Below are 13,446 nucleotides of genomic sequence, written 5' to 3'. Positions count from 1 at the left end.
AGCGTGTACTTTGTGGTGTTTGGTCTATTAATAGATCATTTCTATGATATCATTTATGATACGTTTACATCAACTAGATATTCAAATGTGTTATCAAGTACCAAACATTCGTGATGTATTGTATTTTGTCAGTAATGCATTTCTTTCAGAGAAAAAAATATGTGACTGATAACAAGATATTAGAAGGTACGAATGTTCATGTGTATGATTTTTATGGAACACGTTTGAACGGACGAAGAAATTCTTTGTCGGAGATTTCTTTGGATTTGTGATTGATCAAGTGAATCAAAGTCTTCTTACAATAAAGATTATCTTGAGTTCTCTCCACTCATTGCCAACATATCTTTCATTAAGTTAAAAAATGGAAGATTAAGTCAGTCTGCCAAAGAGAAACTGATGCTCGGTGGAATTGAAAACGAAATGAAGTTCTTAAAGGATCAGCTGTTCTTATTCTCATGTTCGTTGTAATTGTTGATGCTTTCATATTGGAGAGAAGGAGAGAGAGAGAGGAAGAGAGAGAGGGAGAGATCGTATGTTACCGCATTTTCGGATAGAAAAGTATGCAGAAGTATAAGGAAGATACGTAAAGAACACCAAAAGTACCAAAGGTATGATGTCATGTCGCAGTATTTTGTAATAGCTTCTTTTGAAATCATGGTTAGCATTTGGCCGGGTGCGTTTGTTTAGAACTGGTTTCCACAGCTATGAATGCTTATGACGTCACACTTAAGTACTCTTTTTCTTTCCTCATTTACTATTGCCTTCGTGGCTATTTGTATCTATGTACTGTTACCCTACTGTTTGTATATATTCATAATATATTTAATGTATAGCAAGGGGACAGTTACTCAATGTATGTGAGATAATTGCTTGTGAATACGCTTGCTATGGAATAAAGATATCCTAAATTGATCATAAAGTGCTCGTAGCAACCTTGTCTTGACATTCTTCGTTGTCGCAGTACTGCTAAAACTTAGATTTCAGTTAGTGTCACACAAAATGAAAGGAATCCAACACAAGGCTGTTCTGAAGACAACACAACGTGGTTTCTGAATGGCTGTCTCATACTTCTTAAAAACATGATTACCTACACAGACACAGTCCTTTCAGACCTGTCAAATCTCCTGAGGAATTAAGGGCGTTTGTTTGTGAGCGTGGGCGATTATTCGTATTATGTGTGTGTGTGTGGGGGGGGGGGGCGATTATATGATTATATGACAAGTGAGAAAAACTGCTGCTCATTCTTGTTCGAATTAGTATTATTGTGAAAAAAAAAAAAACAACCTGATATTGAATGAAATTCAAATAAAGAATATCATTTAAAAATGTGTATGTATGCGTGAGTGTGTGTGTGTGTGTGTGTGCGTGCCTGTGTCAGTTTTCGTGTTTGCGCGATTCCTTTTGTTTTTAATGGTCATTTTCAGCCTGCCTACCACTCAAGCTAAAGAATATCGCAACCATAAAATGTTACAAATCATACCGTGAAATACACAATACATTCGAAGGACAAAAATTTGGTCTTTAGATTTTAGTGGTGATTTTTGAGTGAATTCTTATCAAGAGGGTTCAGTTACCTGCATGAGTATTTTGTAGAAACACAGACATTTAAAAAATGTCTGGGAAAACCAACGGTGAGATATTGCAAGGGCATTAGTTCACAGTGCAATTTCAGAGAATAGAGAAGGCCTGTCATTATTACACTTTTCTTTTGGTTCTTGTGTGATTTTCTCCCTCTTCTTCTAACAATGGCAATGATTTAAGCGTCCGTATGGGAGAGGAAAATACCTTTGGCAAAGTGAAAAATGAAAGTGACGAAGACAGCCCTTCAGAATGTAGTTTCCATAATTCGTAGAAACTGCTATGATTTGTTACACTTCTATGTCAAGCTATTTGACTACCGTAGAACGCCTATACACACGGAGATGCTTTGAAGCAGAGTGAGGAAAACAAAAGATTAAGTAAATAAATTTCAGTCAAATGGGCTACTTTTCATGGATGCTTAATTCTTTTATTACTTTTTTGCTTATTTGTCCGTGGTGGATACGGAACTTTGTCTCCTAATGAAAAAAACAGAAAATAATGTAATTCTTCACTTTGCACCCTACGTGAGCTACTGACTGTACATGATATTTCACAGCCTCTTGCTGTTCGACCAGTGCTCATGTTTGGCGTGACCTCGATATAAGATTGTGAGGAAATGAATATAGTCCATGGGCCAGGCCAGATATTGGTACCATCTGAGGTGGCGATACCTTTTTGGTGTAATTTTGTTTGTCGGGCATAGATATGCTTATCAACCTGTGATAGCATTTCCAAATGAGTAGCTTAGTCATAGTAAATGAATTTTAAACCAATTTGGTCTCGTTGTTATATCCCTGTACTTCTGAATCGAGACCAACCGCTATACAAAGAAGAGCACTGTCTTTTGTATGTTCACAGGTGTTCTGTTGTAAACGCGGTGCGCTTAGTCTAATATTCAAGACTGCGAAGAGAATATCCAAAGCTTATAATACAGTGTATATCCCTTTATCTAAAAACAACAACAACAAAAAAGCAATTTCTAGTGAATTCTAGCGTATTTTTCAATTATTTATCATCATCCGGTGAAAACGCTACGGTGAAAACGCTAATATCACGCCAATGTCGCTTTATTTCCATCCAACAATGAAAGATTATGCAAAAACAATGTACCGGTACACTACAATACATTATAATTAATATTGGTGTAAATGAACAGAGTGATTTTTGTTTAAAACTGATGTATTTGTTGAGAGGATGGTATAAAAACAGTATAGATAATCCCTTTTATTAGGAACTTTAGATATGATTAACGGTACATTGTTCTAGATAAAGACTAAGAGCACCGCGTGACAGCTGTGGACATCATAACCCTTTGGATATTCCCTTCGCTGCCTTGAATAAAGACTAAGCGCACCGCGTTTACAACAGAACACCTGTGGACATGCAGAAGGCAGTGCTCGTATTTGTATAGCGGTGAGTTTCGATTCAGAAGTATAGGGATATAAAAAAGAGACCAAATTGGTTAAAAATTCATTTATTATGACAAAGCTACTCATTTGGAAATGCTATCATAGCTTGATAAGCATATCTATGTCCGACAAACAAAATGACACCAAAAAGGTTTTGCCACCTCGGGTGGTACCAACAACCCATTTTTCGGCCCTTGGCCCATGGACTAATACATGGACCTGAATTAGGCTGAAATGAATAGTCTATTATTCAATACTCAATGTGCCATGTGATGTCATTGGAGAGCATAGTTTAGACACATGCAGTCGCCATGGATACGAGATCAACAAGAGCTGAAATCGATTCGTATTAATCACCTCATAACACAGCATGTCACATATCCATGTTAAACATGACTGCACATCGTTCCTTTGACTCCCTTTTCTTCTCCATTACCCCCCAGGGTGTTTGATATCTATCTGATTTGTCATTGGAATGTGCCATCCCATTCCATATTTCAAAGAGGAAACAAAAAGCAAAAAGAAATGATAAAGATAGTAATTTCTTAGAAGTCTCCATTCTCACGTCATCATGCTCAAAGTTCAGGCATGCATGTTAAGTCAGCACTATTATGATTGGCTGCGGATTTTATCAATGCCGAGTTTGATAATAATAATAATAATAATAATAAGGTCTTATTTACCCAGGGTAGCCTCTTCAGTGTTGCCACTGCTCTACCAGAGGGCCCTGCTATTATTATTACCCTAGCGTTGCCAGGTACCCATTTATACACCTGGGTCGAGAGGGACATTGTGGGTAAAAACATCTTGTCCAAGGACGTAAGCACTGGGCGGGGTTCGATCTCGCGGTCCTCCGTTCGGGAGTCGTGAGTCTTATCCACTATGCCACAGCGCCCCCCTGATACAACGGGGTATTTACATTAGCTGATACAATGCAAGATATATGTATTGTCATATTATTCTTCTCAAACAAGTCTGGCAGCATTGCGTATACATTGCATTTTTGTCCGCGTGTGCAATTTACTGGCCTAATTCTACCATGTCGGTACACCAAAACACTGTTGCCATAGACACGTTGTCACAAACGAACCAATAAGTTTTCTGTGCCTTTTCTTTTCTCTTTTATTTTTATTTTCTAATCAAGCGCCATCCTGAATTAAAGAATACCCCCTTGGGTTCATGAAATTGGTGTAATAGAACCCCGCCCCTGTACAATCATGACACCTTCCCATCATGCCTGCAGTGGAAATGTCTCTTCAGTCTTATATGAAATTTAAGATGCAGCAGGATGGCGCACCGGGAGATAAAAACTGAAATCCTCCGCAGCCTCACCACTTTTGATAATACAGAAATAAAACAAGAAAAAAAAAAGGAATTTCAGTTACATAAGAATTTGTCAGTTTCTGCCTGATGCTGGTGGAATCCTTTTCTAAACAAGCTAAATAAATTACAATTTGGAGGCAGGAAGTTATGAGATGTCACTTTTCTCTTTTTTTTTTAGTCTTTGTATAGGGCTTCCGGCTTCACATACGTGCAGTCTCTCAGAAGTTGATCTGTTTACTTCCCCGTCATTGGTCTTCGCTCATGAATATCAGAAAGGTGCGTTTGTGATTGATAATGTTTGCAGCAACAGTCCGTTCCCCTAAAAGTCAACATAGGTATGTAGGTCATTGCAACAATAAAAAGGTTAATGCAATGAATAGAAGCTTTCTTCTTATTTCATGTAGAAAACAAAAGAAGAAATTCAGTGAAGCATTGTTTTTACGTCAAAGGGAGACTTTTTAGGAGTTGATGTCTGGCGTGTCTGCTACTAATATCGTTGTTTCATACAAAACATGGAAAATTCTGAAATTCGATAACTTTCTAAACTTCATTTCTGAGTTTGGTGAAACCTCTACCATTCTAATCGTATGAATTCAATTTGCCTATAGAAGAGACTCTTATAAGAGTGGAATTAAAGCGGACCCCATGTATCAACCCCTCTAAAATATCAGGAGTAAACGAAACCCCACGGTTTACTTTGAGATCACATTGAATCTTTTGCATTTTTTTTTCTCAGAATATGACTAATTCGGGGAAAGAAGCTTTAATAGAGTATGTATCGGTGTAAGATATCATTTTTGGGTTTCATACTTAAATTTTCGGCCCCATTCCATCCCAGTGGCCCACCGTTTTGCAAACCAAACAGCTGTTAGCAACTTTCAAAAGTGCTATAGATAGTTCCATAATCTCTCGAGTACGTCTTGATAGCTGTTGATGTCTTTTTATTTCTAAGACCCCTTCAACAAGTTTTAAGTGCTTCGACAAGGTCCGAGAAAATTCGTATTTCCGGTATCATGCTTTTAGCTATACCTTTTTAACCATATCCCTACTTCAACTCCAGCTCTTGTCCCTAAGAATACTATTATACCCCTCACCCTTTCCACCCTCCTCTCTTTAGAGAAAAAAATAAAAGACAGAACGATAGTGAAACTTGGCAACAAAGATATTCATGGGTAAGATCTGATGAAGAATATTATCAGACAGTTAACAATGGGTATACAGTACAAATTGTCCATACTGAAAATGTACTCGGTGGTGTCACCATCTTGAAAGAAGAAATATATCCCACGGTTAGTTAAATTGTATAGAACGCAGCTGATGGCTATTGGGGTAAAAGCACAATATTATGTAAGAAGGCGACGTGCATGTGCAAACTAATGACATTATAGAAGGTCTATAGTTCGATAACGGGGGAGCAACATGTATTTATGAATGTATACATTGATTCCTTCCAGTCGCTCCCTGCGCGATAAAAATGAGATGAATCGTCATGAGATGTTTGGGAACAGTATGCCTATATTATATACATGCATAAGAATATATGTAGTCCAACTTGTCACACACCAGTCATATCAAACATCTACCGACTTACTGCCGTTCAAAGCCCAGCTAAGATGAACTGAAGTGAACTCAACTGGACTGACTGAAGTTTTATTTGTCAAAATGCGAAAAGTACGTCATAGATTAACAAGAACTACTTCTAAAGTTTTGGTTACCGGATGTTTTTAGATGGATAGCGGCAACTGACTCGCAGCGTGTAATACACTGTACTCTTATTCTATGAACCGATGAGCATGTCCATTATTATTATTTACATAATTTTGTAGATGTTGTGCTATAGTAATTGTACAATCTATCTTTAAAGGGAAAGTAAACCCAAAGAGCAATGTGGATTGAGTGAAAGCAGCAACATTAGTAGAACACATCAGTGAAAGTTTGAGGAAAATCGGACAATCGATGCAAAAGTTATGAATTTTTAAAGTTTTGGTGTTGGAACCGCTGGATGAGGAGACTACTAGAGGATATGACGTATGAGTGGACAACAATACAAAGGAAATATAAAGGAAATTCAACAAAAATTCGTTTTTCTAGAATTATGAAAGAGCAATGGACCAACCGCTTTCAGAAAGCAGGGGGAATAATTGCTACCCTTAACATATGTCAATATCAAGTTGATGGAATTTGTAATTTTCATGAAAAATGGATTTTTGTAGTATTTTCTTTAAATTTTCTTGGTATTGTTGTCCACTCATACGTCATAACCTCTAGTAGTCTCCTCATCCAGCGGTTCCAACACCAAAACTTTAAAAATTCATAACTTTTGCATTGATTGTCCGATTCTCTTCAAATTTTCACTGATGTGTTCTACTAATGTTGCTGCTTTCACTCAATCCACATTGCTCTTGGGGTTTATCTTCCCTTTAAACCTTTATCAAACTGTAAATGTGTGCACGTGGTGTTGCAAACAAGATTAATTCAAAGGCACTGTAGTAAGTGTGGTCTCAATCACTGTCAGACATTCACACAGCGTGTGTGAGTGCATATAGTGGATTAGACTCTGGACTTTCAAAACGAGGTCCTAACTTCGAATCTAGCCAGGTCCTCACATGCCCCTTGGACAAACTTTTCGTACCTTCGTTGTCTCTCTTAACACAGCAAGTGTTAAAATGATTATCTGACAGTTTGGACATTAGCAAGGGCCTCTGGAAGAGTAGTGTGTTAACACTGCAGAGGCTACACTGGATGAATACAACCATAATATTGTCATCATTAAAAGTGAGCTTTCAGTCTTTTGGTTGGCAATTAAATGTTCGATATGACGCCGATACTGTTTCCGTGTTACCACGTAAAAGGCAAATGACTTACACGTCAATCATGAAAGAAATCGCCGATGGATCAGTGTGACGTACAGAGTGTATAGAATGGCTACTATATGGTGAGAGTTGCCGAATATTGGATAATAAAGACATTTCAGTATGTCCTCATTCATTCTTTTGAAGAAGAAAGTCAAAGTTTCCACAAATTGCTCTCAGAAAGTGATATACTCTTCATATGATTTTTTTTTTTCAGCATGGATTTTTCGACCTGCTAGTCAACGAAATCCCTAACGGATCAGGAAAAGGGATTTATGAGTGGCTATAGAATTGCATCAAGTTATTACCAGTAACCGTATTAGTCCTCTGGTTAATGAGCACGTTATCAAAAAAAAAAAAAAGAAAAAAAAGAGGGCAAACTATTTAAAAGGTATATACTGCATATACTTTTTAGTAAATGGTGAGCGTTGACATATATAAAGTCATGAAACGGTTGATTCTAGTAGTCACTTATGGAGTAGTAAACACGGTAAACACGAAATGTGCATTTAAAAAGGAAGAATGCGACAAGTTGAAGTTGTCTTTCATTTTTAAGGCAGACTATAACGAGTTGCATAGATACATCAAAAAAAGATCAGAAGGAAAAGCGAAATCTCTCTAGATAATGTTCTCTTATAGGTGAACAGATGTGCATGTATATAAGAGGAAAATCAATACTAAAATAGCTAAAATAAGGTAAAATCTACACCATAATGCGCGTAGAATTTGACAACATAAGCGAATCAAACGGGGTGTGCATCGTAATGTGAATGTATACGTGCTACGCTGGCCGACCGTGGCTTGGTGTCTGGATATATGAAACCGAGACATTGATGAGAGCAAAGCAAACATGCAAATTCCAATTGATGGCGAAAATCCTAGCACTTCAAAATGAACCGGAGTATAATCCCCGTTTTATTTGAAGTATTCACAGATTAACGGGGCTGACGATGGTGACCTAATTATATAAGGCTGCGTTACACGATTCCCTAACTTTGGGGCTGCTGGGCTGAACAGACGTCCATCCCAGTTTATTATGTCTGCAATATTATGAAAGAAAGAAAACCACCTGTTATGTTAATATCAAGAATCATAGATGACTTACCGACTTGTCTTGCTTATCTTGTATTCTAATCTATGACATGATTAAACTGTAAAATTTTGATCTCATATCCTATTTTGATTGTGCATGGGGCATTACTCATCTTGTTCTTGGCGGAGAATCGATCTCTTTGCCCCAAGACATTATGTTGGGGCGTTTGCCACCGTAACAAAGTCCGTATTGGTGATTGGTCCAATTCCCCCCGTGACGTCGCGCTCACGAGTACTGGCTCCAGGAACCAGCGCTGACGCCAACAAAGTCCAACTTGCGGCGCCTCGCCTTGACATTGGAGTGCGGCGTCGTGAGGTTTTTGCGCACTATACTAGACAGCAGCTGTAGCCCTGGAGTTGGAATTGGAAAATGGTCGGGAGCCCTCACTGCAAAAAGTCACTCCCAAGATACATCTCTAACAATTTGTTGGCCAGAAGGAACTCTAGCTGGGACTTATACCACGTAAGTTGGCCCTACATAATTGTTTGTACATCAGCAGATCCCAGTTAAAATTGGCATCTTTATGAATCTCCTCTCATAAGAATGATTAACAGAGAAAACTCAGAAGTTTTCTCTATAGAGCAACAGGCAGTCAGCAACCAGCAACATTTAAAAGTGTTATTTTTGGATCACTTGATCAGATATTCTGTGTCACATTTTTTTTTTTTTAAATCAAGGAGATGACTGGGACTTTATGAATATTCAGAGAAGCTGTCTGGATTCAAATTATTATATTTGTTATCATGTATCTGAGATAATTTGTAAAGTGATTATGTGCGATACTAGTGGAATTTAGATGCAATTAGATGCAATCACTGATATCATTTTCGCAGGTGCCAAATCTGCTTTTTGTGTTGGTATTTGAGGGCGAGCAGGTTTTAGTTGTTTCAGTTTATCACCGTCTGACAGCGGGGGGGGGGGGGGGTGGGACTGGGAACGTAGCAACAGGGAAGATTTATGGAGTTTTTAGCATCATGCCAATTGAGTCGGTTTTATGTCACGTTTTTATACGATTGCCCTTTCCACTTTGATTTTTTGTGCATGTTCAGTTATTTACTTATCTAGCATTTACTATTTCGTGGTTTTATATATATATATATATATACATATATTGGATTTGTTATGCTTCGTCATTCATATGTAAAAACCCCGCATTGAATTTCCTGTAATGTTTTTATTGAACAATTAAAATGAATTGAATTGAATTGAATGGAAATAAATAGAATTGAATTCAACTGAAAAAAACAACAACAAAGGAAACTGAAGGGTAAACTATCTCCTTCCTCAAGAGAAGGAAAAGAATTTAGGTTTTTATACTCTTTGTTCTTTCTTTTCTTTTCTTCTTTTACACAAGTTGGTATTATCATTAAACGCTGCATACGGGGCATGACAGCAACCTAGGAAGGTTGCCGGCTTGTATACATCGGATAAATCATAGGCCTGAGACCATCAAGAGTTTCTGACACGTCTATGACTCCTTGCCTTCTATATGATTATTTTTTTCTCTTTAAGACTATCATCAACAATGAAGCATCTGCTTAAGATGCCAGACTCCTTCATTTTTCTCTTACAAATTGGAATTAATTGCTCTGTTGACTCCTTTCATTTCAATGTATTTGCTCAAACATTTTGAAAAATTATTGCGACTTCCATGTTGCGCATTTATTTTGTAGATTTTTGTTCAAATTCAAATACATTGTACATATAGGGGAACCCGGGGCAAAGTGGACCAAAAAATTTTGTCCAGCCAAAACGGGAATTCAGAGCAGAATAAAACAAGATTTAAAAAAAAAAAAATTATAATGCTATCTTAGGACTACCGCTAACAAATGGCAGCAGATTTTGTTTTCAAATTATAGCAGGTTTATAAATTATTGTGAACTTGAAAAAGTATGAAAATTCCATTTTGCCCCAGACCATTGGGGCAAAGTGAAGCACTTTGTTTCCTAGAGGTTGTCTTCTATACGTAAAAACCCTTATACCTCCTGCTAAATTGCTCCACAATGGCCTTGTACATTCTTGTATAGTTTTGAACGTCCTGTTTCCTTAAAGACCTACTTACACAGTTTTCAAATTAACTTTTCCCTATGAAAAACACACATACAATTACTTGTTTGCACGGCTCTGATATCAAAAGATGTAGCCCCCCTAGAGAGTCCTTGGTGCATATTAAGCTTTAGATTTAAGACTGAATATACATAGGTTTAATGGGGGTGTGTCACTTTGCCCCGGATTCATCCTAATTATTTTTATTTTATGCATGACTATCATACAAAAAAAATACCGACATGAAATCAAACTGAAATGATAACTAAACTGAACTGATAAGAAACATAGTGTGCCCACAATATGCCTGCGGGCTTTCATGGGGAACACAGTGACGCATGACCGTAGTGCATTGGACTCTGTCTTCACACAAAGTCTTTCACGTTATCACCCATCATACTCCAAAGTTTCTATGAATCAATTGATAACTAAAATCAATATCATCTGTTTATGATGCCACAACGCGTCCGAATTCCTGTGAAATTGCACATACGGATGTGTGCGGGTACGCAAATAATAATTGTCTTATCGCAAGATTTATCATGGTTAGCGTTCGCTCACCCTCGAGTGAGATTGTTCAACAGAAAAAAGTGACGATATAATATTTTTGCAATGCATGTCTGATAAGTATTCAAAATGAATAACAGAACATTATAAACTGACTGCTGAAACAAACGAGAAGAAAAATAGCGACACAAAAAGAATAGTGTGAACAACCTCCCCCCCCCCCCCACAAATATTAAGGAACATTCTACACCTGTATATGTCTAGAAGCACGAAGGATAAGAGTAGCATCAAGCAAGGCATAATATGCCTGCATGTAGAGATAGGATTCAACCTTTATGCTATATTCTTTTCAACTGAGTTGATATCTACTCAAGTTTATGGTATCATACTTGCGGGGCTTTTGTTTGTTTACATCACTGTGATGTGATTTCATTTGCTATGCCATGGTTGAACACTGTGTTTTCAACCAAAGAAAAATCAGTGTAAATTGACATCAACACTACACTGGAACTTGACACAGTGGGGATTAAAGGGACTATTTTGCAATATGTCTGCAAATCTTTTCCAAAACTTGTGACAAGGTTTTACCGTGACATGTTGTGAGGGCAGTTGAAGAGAGACTAACAGTGAGCAAAAGAGCACAGTTACAAGAAGAAGAAGAATAAGAAGAAGAAGGAGAAGAAGAAGAAGAAGAAGAAGAAGAAAGAAAGAAAGAAAGAAAGAAAGAAAGAAAGAAAGAAAGAAAGAATGAAAGAAATGTGCACCGTTACGGTTACTGGTTCTGTAGTTGGCTATGTAAGTCAATTTAGGAGTGGTCAAACAATATTGATTTTCTTTTTCCGGTGGCCTCTATTTTGAATAATCCACCTCAATACATGGAGGGGTAAAGGACAGTCCTTGCTGACCAGTCTGTCTAGATAAAGATTTCTCTCTTTTTCTTTTTTTTTTCTTTTTTTTTGGGGGGGGGGATTTCTTCATTTTCATCCTGCCAAATTTGGGGGTCAATTCTAGGAAAGTAAGGCTCCAACGTTCTTGAAATTCATGGTTTATGTTAACCACTATAACTATAGCGAGAGAGTGCTTTAGCTAGCACCAAATGAACGATGAAATAATTCGCATTAGTTGCAATACTTTACGATAAAACTGCATTCCGCTGTTCACATAATAGGCCATATGCGAATTCTTCTTATGCACAAGCAATTGTAACAAAGTGATTATGGCGATTCTGTCAGCCGAAATCATAAGATGTTAATCACTTGAAGAAATTTAATTGGTTTACAGAATATTAAAGGAATAGACAATAACACAAAATATTCAGAAAAGGAAGAGGAAGAAGGAAAGACAAAGATTTGTGAAATTAGATTGTGCAATCAGGGAAAACGTCAAGAAAAGTAGCCATCTTTGTCGATGCTGCAGTAGAACAGGCTTTTCGTTTTGCGGTCGTACAATTTTAGTTTGGGAAATTATTGTTTGTTTACAAGACGTGCAGAAGGTAACAGCGAATATAGATAAATGAGATCGGTAACGCACTCTTCATACCACAACAACAGACAAACAGACAATTTGGCATCCAACAATGCTGATGATTAATTCTCTATTGCCTCCAACTTTTATCCTGATACATTACTCATTAAGTCCGCATAGAAATCTTGCAGTAGAAAACATCACCTTATCGCCATTAACCTGACACGTCTGAATTAAGCTGCATATCATTGGATAAAGACTATAAGTAAAGTGGTTAAAATCTTTAACTCTACACAAAGTCAGAATGAAATATACAAGTATTTCGAAATTCAAAGGAGAAACGGAACCCATTGTTTGCTAAGTTGTGTTACCGATTTAGGAATATAGCCGTAAATATCGCAATTACGAGGTTTTTTGTTTTTGTTTTTTGTTTTTTTTTGTTTTTTACTGCCGAAACAATCTAGAGACAACAAAATGGTTCAATGGAATATAATTTTTTCTCTTTGGTTCCTTGTGAAACGCTAAAAATTATCAGTAATAGTATAATATAATGATACACCAAAAACACAGGTAGGACAGGACATAATGGATGACGCGTGTGTGAGAGTTATAAAACTCATGCAGGTAGATATGTCGCTTCGTTCATACATCGTATAAAGAGTCCCGCCCCCATCCAACTGGACCCCATGGAAGATCAGCTATAATGTAGCTAAACATGGGCTATCTAGCCGTATACTCAGATGGAAATGAAAGAGAAAACATAAAACAAACACACAAACGAACAAACAAATCTGAATTCAGCACTGGATGGGTTCATCAACAAACTCGATGAAAAGTTTTCGTTGTGATTACTGCTGAACTTGAAGATGGCAAAGTCTATCTCCTCAACCGAGACACTCTATTCACCTTTTTATTGACCACCAGACACAATTGTATCAAGAAATCCCTGATATGAGTTATTCGAGACAGTTCTCCGCATGCATGTCTTCTTCATTAGGTTACACTGATTATAACATTTCATCAATGGACAGGTTACACAAGGCTCTGTTCACCACTGTATAATCAAAATGTATCTGGGTTCTGATCAGTTATCTCAAGCAATGAGGAGACACTGGGTAGAACATATTTATTTTTCGGAGCTACATATACCCAATATGAAAATAATGGAGTG

This window comes from Diadema antillarum, unplaced genomic scaffold (genome assembly GCF_040938485.1).
Source record: "Diadema antillarum isolate AM-2024a unplaced genomic scaffold, OU_Dant_1.0 seq00000961_RagTag, whole genome shotgun sequence".
NCBI lineage: Eukaryota > Metazoa > Echinodermata > Echinoidea > Diadematoida > Diadematidae > Diadema > Diadema antillarum.
The sequence above is the reverse complement of the archived record's forward strand: the minus strand, read 5'-3'. Positions refer to the sequence as shown.